The 9,601-nt window shown below is 32.0% G+C and overlaps 1 long non-coding RNA gene across 1 annotated transcript; it reads right to left on the bottom strand.

Moving 5' to 3' along the window:
* Positions 1 to 4,994: 4,994 nt before the first annotated feature.
* LOC145665788 (uncharacterized) lies at positions 4,995 to 6,812 on the bottom strand. Its single transcript, XR_014127648.1, has 3 exons — positions 6,739 to 6,812; positions 5,805 to 5,892; positions 4,995 to 5,086 (listed from the first exon to the last, which is right to left on the bottom strand). It is a non-coding gene; the product is annotated as an uncharacterized LOC145665788 (long non-coding RNA).
* Between the last annotated feature and the right edge of the window lie 2,789 nt (positions 6,813 to 9,601).

The following is a 9,601-nucleotide window of genomic DNA, read 5'->3' as shown; positions in this document are numbered from 1 at the left end:
ATATTTAGCTACAAAATGGATGTCATAACGACTCCCATTATGTGATAACACAATGACCTTCTCAAACTCTCGACGAGGTGTTAGCACAAACTTAACAAACCCATCTAGAGTTTTAAAAGAAAACTCACGATTTCCATTTTCATCCCCGCATGTTTGACATAACTCATCCAATGTGTTATCCTTGCACGAGTGACAAATTACCTGTGCACACACAAGATTTACCTCATGCTCTTGTTCCCCATTACCATTCATATCCAGTAGCATAGTCTCTACGTCGAATATTATATACAAATACTTTTCAACCCGGGTAAGGCTTTGATTCTGAACATAACAAGTATGGTTTCGATCTACATGCATATTGCATGGCTTACACAACCGCTCACCACACTTGTGCTCAGATTTGCGACGCCTTAAATCAAACAATACGCCACAATCGTTACAAACCTTGACTAAGTTACATACACTCTTGCCACGTTTTGATACATCTTTATGATTGCTGAAACACTCATCGGATGAAAACAATCTATTGCAATCACTACATTCGCGTTTAATGTCAGAGGTAGATAATTCATGATACTTATCACAATACGTGCACTTGAATTCACATTTGTGATAAATAGCAGAGTTATTATACCCCTGCAAACAATGTACGCAAAAACCTTCTGTTCCCAAAAGCTTACGAACGCTTCCAATGAGTTGATAATGCTTGTCCTCATATAAAATATATATTTGCTTTCCACCCTTTACACCCGGATATAACACATGAAACTCCCGACTATTAAGCTTCCTTTCAAAGACAATAATTTGGTACTTGGATGTGAGGTGGTTTTGAATTTTCTTTACGTCTTCGAGAGTACATCCGTTTTGGGCACTAGCTTCAATTCCTAATTTTATGCATAATTTTATTGCTTTCCTTAATAAACGTTGAGGATTCTTTTTCAACTTATACAATTGCTTATGTTTTCGATCAGCTCTTGCCATCCCAAGAATTACACTTTTTGGGAGACAATACACATCCTTCTCCATAGTAACCAATTTATCTTCTAAAAATTCACCCAGTGGTGCGTATTTTACAATGGTTCGATTCCGTCTTTTACCTCTTCCCTTTCGGAGATGCACACTATGCACCTTAAACGTAACATCACCTCCAATTAGGAACTCCTCATTACTGTTGAGGGTGTTTTCTACTACGGAGAGGAGAGCCTCCGGGTTCAATTGCGATTTTTTGCGCCAAGGCAAATAGATAGGCTTATTTAACTTCGAGGCAGTGCTCTCGATAGTCATTCCTACAAAGGTGTTCTGATCAACATCCTTTAATGTATGGGCCAATACGAAATCAAACAGATCTCGTACATGTTTTTCCGGGTCTTCGATTCCATTATTACCCATACACTTAATGCTTACTTCCTTTCCCTTAATTCCAAAGTACGCATAATTACGGAATGCACTCTTCACAACTTGAAACTTTGACACACCCGTACCATACATTGTCATAGGTGATTCATCAAAACTCGGGCCAGCCAAGTTCACAGGTTCACCTAATAGCTCGCCAGCGATTTCCGCAGATACGCCGGTAGTTTTACCTGATGAAATCAACTGTTTGAGCTTTCCGCAAGCCTGATTTTTTATATCACCCACGCGAAAGAAGCCTGTACAATAAAGATCGGTAATATCGGCAGCAGTTTCACACCCCGCCAAAATAAGTTGCTGAGCAATTCCGTAGTGCTTAAATAATGCTTGCAACAGTCGATCATATTGCACACTACGTACACGCACCCCCATAGAATGATATTTTTCAACTACACGTTTCCATGTATAATATGTAGCATCTGGAGCGTCATATCCACAACGGTCCTGAATGGCCAACAGATCATTGAGTTCATGAAGATTTTGTATGCACACCATCTGTAACCACAATATTATATTCCTCTATAAGAATATATATAAAATACTATCTTCCAAAGTTACACCAATATATTTGTAAAATAATATTAGATTAACACTATATATTGATATTCAGTACACTGTACTCCAAAGATAAAGTTAATAATTCCTCTTGTAAATGATATTATCTCGTAACTTTTATAGTCTACCGACGATTCAGCTGAAAGTTTATCGGCAATTGCACTAATACTTCCCGATAACTATAATGATATAGCTCCCGTGACTTTTGCACTTTACCGTAGAAATTCTTCTAAGTTTATCGGCAAATCCTCCACTACTTTCCAGTAAATGTAATTTATAATCTAATGTAATAAAATTTTCTTCAAGTTAATTGATCCACGCAACGTACAACCAGAAACGTCTTCACTGTTTCGCTGATTCTTCAATATTGACTGCCTGCGCAATTCGACCTCTCTTATATACATGCAGACTATTACAAATTCCAAGAATTCCACACGAAGTTTCACGAAGATTGTCAAGGTGTTCGAAAATCAGCTTACTGATAATTCTTCTTGAAGTTTGGTAACTAGAATTTTATGATATGATCCGCAATGTGTTTACCGAAGATATACTTCAAAGTTTAACGGTAAATCGTTCACTACTTTCCGCCAAAACAATTTACAATATCCCGTAATAAACTGTTGATCACAACACGGAGACTGCAATCAGAGACGTCTTTACCGTACAAATTCTTCTGCTATACTGACCGCCGCGTAATTTTCCCGCCGTTATATAGACTTAGTTATTACAAATTCCAAGAATTCTACCCAATTCCAAGAATTCAACACGAAGTTTGCCGAAGATTGCCAAAGATTCCCGATATTTTCTAAATTAGCAATCCTATACTAACACTGCTTATTGATGATTAAATGTTTATCCACTCACAGTTTCCGATAACACTAAATGACAAAATCCTGTAATATTTATCTGTTTTGGAATTGCAGCACACAACGTACAAACAGGAACGTCTTCACCCTAGCAGTCCTTCTTCTAAAGTGAGGCCGCGCCAATTTCGCACGCTTTATATAGGCGTAAAACGTAATCTCGCACCCAGGTGCATTCAGTTTGTAATCTCGTACCCAGACCCATTAGAATTGTGTGTTTATCACATGTTGAATTAATAATTATTATAATTTGTAAGTTAAACGGTAATCAAATATTAATTTCACAAAATAAAAGTTTTTTTCAAGCGTATAACTAACAACAAAAGTATAACAAAGAAAAATATCATCAAATTATTAAACAGTTCACACTCAAAGAGTGTTTTGAATTTTCAAAGGAAGCGAGAGAATGAAAGAAAATAGAATCAGGTTAGTTATCTAGTTAGTTAAAACATAAATAGCATAGAAAAGAATTACTACCAAAAACAAACAGAAGAAAGAAAGAAAATAGAATCAGGTTAGTTATCTAGTTAGTTACAATATAAAAGAAAATACAAATAGTAGCAAACAGAAACAGAAGAAAGAAAGAAAATAAAATCAGGTTAGTTATCTAGTTAGTTACAATATAAATAGCATAGAAAAGAATTACTACCAAACACAAACAGAAGAACGAAAATAAAATTAGGTTAGTTATCTAGTTAGTTACAATATAAAAGAAAATAGAAATAGTAGCAAACAGAAACAACAGAAGAGAGAAAGAAAAATAGAATCAGGTTAGTTATCTAGTTAGTTAAAACATAAATAGCATAGAAAAGAATTACTACCAAACACAAACAGAAGAACGAAAGTAAAATCAAGTTAGTTATCTAGTTAGTTAAAATATCAATAGCATAGAAAAGAATTACTACCAAACAGAGACAAGAGAAAAAAGAAAAATAAAAGAAAAGAAAATAGATCCAAGATCGTCAATTATTACAAATCACTTAAAGAAAATAACAAAAAAGTATAACAAAAAGAATTAATAGGAATAGTATAGAAAAAATAGTAGAGATTAAATGAACTTAAAACCAAAATAAAAAGCTTAGAAAAATATAATTCCTTTAAAAGAAATTATTTGTCAGTTCACACTCAAAGAGTGTTCTGAATTTGCAAAGCAAGTGAAATATTTATTGGATCACGCTGTATAATTTTATTGGATCCCAACATTTTATCAACAAGTTTGTGTAACAAACGATAGAATACATAAACAGAGTTTCTGAAAGAATTTTTAATATATTCACAATCATAGATTGTTCAGAGCTTCCATAGGAATCGTACCAATTAAAATTGTAAAAAGTAAGGTGAAATGTATAAGCAAACAAAGGTAACACACATTAAATATTTTTGTGATAATGTAGTTTTTATGATACAATTTTAAATTCTGTTTTAATATATTTTGTAATACATGATTTATTTATTACTAAAAAAGTTAATAACTTGTAATGTTAGTTTTCATTAAGTAACTGTTAATGATATTTTTTATCTTCTACTTTGATACCCATTTATATTCTAACTGATAAAATTAAGAATGTCTTGTAGTATTAAACTTTACAAATTTCTAATTTACTTGTGGCGATACTTTGAAATTGTTATACGTATAAAGAATGTATTTACATTATACTAAATTAAAAAATACAAGTTTAAAAAACGAAGATGCAATTTTTAAAACCAAAATGCAAAAACATAAAATTAAAAATGCGGAAATGTAAACTAAAAAAGGTGAGTTAGTAAAATGAAAATCTAATTTTCAAATTAAAAATACAATTCACGAAAATGAAAATGCAAATTTTGAAAATTAAAAATAAAAGTTAAAAGGGAAAATGCATTTTCAAAACAAAATGCATAATGGAAACTTAAAAATTCAATTTGCGAAATTAAAAGTGTAACTTTGAAAAATAAAAATGTTTTGAAAAAATTTTTCTGCACACGTTCATCAAACTATGTTAATTGTAAAATTCAATTCTTCATAATTATGTTATTTTGTGTACTTAAACCTTTTATATATTCTTTATATTTGTTTTTTCATTAGGTTAAAATCTTGATGTTTTTTATTAATTCATCTATGTAACAAAATATTTTCTGTTTATTATCAACTTTTAAAGTTTGACAAAAAATATGTATGAACACTTACCGCCGCTGGGCAAACAGGAAAAACCTTATCTAAATGTTCTTAGATGGTGTTACCCGAGTGTGGTAAATTCAGTTGATCAAACACGTGAATGCTGTAATAATAAAGAAACAATATTACTTTACATGAAAATTATATTTCAGAATGTAAATTTTGAAAATCTGTATTACTAAACTATATGTTTGGAAGATAATTTGTATGTAATGAAAGTATTTCAAACATTAAATGCATGCTGTCGAAATTTTTGGTATGCGTTTAACTTACACGTAACATATAATGAAAATATTTTTCTTGTAATTGTATATTTAAAATTACTTTGCATGTAATGAAAGTATATGATGCGATCATTTAACTATGTTGCATGCTACAATTTTTAAAGGAATGCATGTTGAAAAATATTTAAACATGACAAAACTTCAAATCAGAAATAAAAATTTAAACTGCTGTTAACAATTGTATGCTGAAAGTTATTGATGACAAAATTTCCAAGCAGAACAAAAAATTAAACTGCTGTTAACAGCTGTATGCTGAATAAACTTAAATGTATATTGTAAACAAAAATAAATTCAAAAAAAGATTTATACATTAAAAATACAAGCACGAAACAAATTTCATGACAAAAACTGTATGTTGTAAATGGAATCATGTTACAAAGTTTACGTTGCGCAAAACAAATGCATGATCTTAAAAATAACTGACGCTAATAAAAATAATTTGAAAGTAATCTGCATGTTACAAACTTTGTTACAAAAATATTGCATGTGAAAAATTTTCTTAAGCAGAAACTTTATTAAGTCGTCAATGATACTTACTTTACTTCTGTGAACTTTGATACTTTGGAATTCTGAATTTCGTTCCAACTTCTAGTTAGTAGTTGTTTTCAATCTCCAATTAGTTGCCCTGAAACAAAAGAAACATTGCTAAGTAACACTTGTAATTTATTACTTGTAATTTATTTTACTAATCATTTTTATAAATCGCTTATCTTTCATTTTCGCGTATTATTATCAGGTTCGTTTTCTACTGTTGCTTGTTTTCTTTCGTTTCTTATTTTTATTATTTCGTATTATTTTCAATAATACTCTTGCAGCAACATGCTCACGATTTTTTTCTTCGTTCGTTTTCTGTCCTAAACTCTTTACTTATTGGATTGTTTTCAAAGAAAACTCGTCTTATTTTTCTTGCGTGTTATTTCAAATAACACATACTCCTTAGAGCAGATACACTGTGAATATTCAAATGTTCAATGAAGCTAACTTAACCTAGCTTAAGCTAACCTTTATTTCTATTTCTACTTGTTCTTTCAATGTTCCTTCTTAGATGTTTGATTATTTCTATTTGGTCTTTCAATGTTCTTTCTTAGATGTTTGATTATTTCTACTTGTTCTTTCAATGTTCTTTCTTATATGTTTGATTATTTCTACTTGGTCTTTCAATGTTCCTTTCATAACTTTGACGGATCGTTTTCAGTGAAATCTCCTTATTTTTTATTGGATCGTATGCCAAAGCATACTCGCTAGAAGAGCTACGCTGTGAACTTGTAAATAATTCGCTTTCATAGGAATTTTAGATAGTTCGTTTTACTACGTAAACTCTATTTATTTATTTATTTATTGGGTCGTATCTTTTATTCTCTCGTCTGTTACACAAACTCGTTTTTTTTTTAATTTTAAAGAGCAAATTTCATTTGAGAACTTGTAAATAGTAATTCGCTTCCATAGGAAGCTCAGATGATAAGAAACATACCTTTGGTAGCAGAAAGATATCCTGTTCCTCTAATACTTCTGATGGTCAGTTATACTAGTTTTGCAAAGGGTAACCTAAAATATAACATTACATGTGTTAGAACATATGTAGTACTAAGAATATCTATGTAGTATACATTATAGTATATAATCTTATACCTTACTACGTACGTAATTAATATCTATATTTATACTATACACTATCTTATATGTTAGTATACAATATGCCTAATGCGTATATATAAATTGAAAGAATGCTGTGATCAGTAACATTTTATTAACTGGATCTAAAGATATATTTCTAAAGTGGGTATAAGAATATAGCTTACATTTGGTTTTATATAAGATGAGATTAGAATGAACTAGTTTTTTCAGTAGTTTATATATAATGATAGTTTCAAATAGGAGTATTACAGAATACGAAGCTAACAGAAAACAGTAGGGGAGGAGCCAAGCAATCGGAGTATATGTCAGTAGGCACAGGTGATGTCAATGAAATTTTATGTAAGTTCCGAGTGTTCTAATGAGAGACCTAAATGAAACCATTATAAATTTTTTACGAATACTTAGTTAGAGTACAAAGAATACTAAGAGAGAAGTTAGAAAGGAAGACATAAGGAGAAAACTTGAGTTATACACAGAAACAAAAGCATGCATAAAGACAGATGACAAAACCTAAGAAACAAACTTGAGTTAGACACAAAAACAGAAAAAAAACAAGAAAAGTTACAAGCACAGATAGAAACATAGAAGACATAGGATAGCCTGACAAAGAAAATAGGCGATAAGAAATAGCTTGGGTTAGGTTAAAGAACAGAATAAAATAGCATTCATGCATGTTAAGAAATACCAGTAGTAAATTGGTTAGGGATTCAGCCAAGTAGTAGTAGTAGTAGTAGTAGTAGTTAATATGAGATAAAGGTATCTAATAATAGGATTGATAACAGACATAGAATAGCAAATAAGGGGCAAAAAGCTTTTCAAATAGATTAAGACTAGTTCAGGATAAGAACATTCCAAAAAAAATCAAGTATGAGGTTCATTTGGCTAATTAACAAATAACAAAGCCTAGAAACTTTACTTAGTTGCATTTATAAGAAAAAACAAGCAGAAAAAGGCACAAAGAATATATTGGGTAGCAAGCACAACTAAAAAGTAATAAGTTGCATTAAGAAGAATAAAACGTACAATCAAGGACACTATTATCAAAACCTTAAATTAATTCAAAATAAATTATTCAGGTCATCTAGGTTAGATCATACCAAAAGCATCAAATACGAATCAAAGAATTCAACATGAGATCACTAAGGAAAACAAGCAAAAAAATTACCAAGAACTACGAATGACGAGAGACTAATAATACCAAGCACAGAAATAAGTTAGAGCATCTTGAAAACCAATGTAAAGGCATACTACTAACAAAAAAAAAGAGAATCAGGAAAAGTTAACTGAAAATGTAGATAAAGATTATTTAGATGGCCAAGTGTCAAAATTAGGGGAGATTAAATTGTAGTAGCTTAAGGTTCAATAAAGTTGTGAAACTCAACTTCTGTGAAACTCTTCATTCTATAGAAATAAATACATACATAAAAGTGAAAACAAATAGCGGATACGTAAAGAGAGAAACATACAGATACTCAAAACAAGGAGAGAGAGAGACTCAAAACAAGTAGAAAAGGAAGATAACATACAAACTACAGCTATATATATGTGTAAAGAGAGAGAGAGAGAGAGAGAGAGAGAAAAGAGGAAGAGAGAGATAGAGAGAGATACCCAAAACAAGTAGAAAAGGAAGTCAAAATATAAACTACAGATATATGTAAAGAGGGAGAGAGAGAGAGAGAAAAAAGAGGAAGAGAGAGAGAGAGAGAGAAACTCAAAACAAGCAGAGAGGAAGCCAAAATACAAACTACAGATACTCAAATCAGGGAGAGAGAGAGAGACTCAAAACAATCAGAAAGGAAGACATACAAACTACAGATATATGTAAAGAGGGAGAAAGAGAAAAGAGGCAGGAGAGAGATATACAGATACTCAAGCAATCAGATACACAGTAACAGAAAGTAAAAGCAAGCAGGAAGGAAGACATACAAACTACAGATATATGTAAAGAGGGAAAAAAATGAAATGAAATCTTTGAGTTTTACGTCCCACGGTTATGCCGGTTAGGCTAAAGGAGACGGTGATGATGAGTAATGAATGAAATGGTGGAATAAAGAAAGTGGGAGGAAACGGGAGAACCCCGAGAAAACCCACGCACACGGTGTTTGTCCACCACAAAGTTCACTTGGCGGGGGCGGGGATCGAACCCGGAACCCCCAAGCACCAGAGGTGAACGCTCTACCACTGAGCCACCGCGGCCCCCATATGTAAAGAGGGAGAAAGAGAAAAAAGGAAGAGAGGGAGAGAGATAGATACTCAAGCAAGCAGATACTCAAATACGTAAAATTACATAGAGAAAGTACAAACAGGCAAAGAGGGGGCAAATTTTGTTTAGGCATGCAAGCAAAGCTGTGCACTGAGACAACTACAGATACTCAAAAGAAGTAGAGCGATAGTCAATAGACATGCATACAGAGAGTAAAACAAGTAGAGAGGCAGGAGAGAGATATACAGATACTCAAACAATCAGATACACAGTAACAGAAAGTAAAAGCAAGCAGGAAGGAAGACATACAAACTACAGATATATGTAAAGAGGGAGAAAGAGAAAAAAGGAAGAGAGAGAGAGAGGAGATACTCAAAAACAATCAGAAAGGAAGCCAACATACAAACTACAGATATATGTAAAGAGGGAGAGAGAGAAAAGAGGGATAGAGAGAGATAGATACTCAAGCAATTAGATACACAGTAACAGAAAATAA

The sequence above is a fragment of the Thermobia domestica genome, chromosome 12, assembly GCF_964235325.1.
Source record: "Thermobia domestica chromosome 12, izTheDome1.hap1.1, whole genome shotgun sequence".
Taxonomy (NCBI): domain Eukaryota; kingdom Metazoa; phylum Arthropoda; class Insecta; order Zygentoma; family Lepismatidae; genus Thermobia; species Thermobia domestica.
Note: the sequence above shows the minus strand (reverse complement) of the source record. Positions and strands in the feature narration are given on the sequence as shown.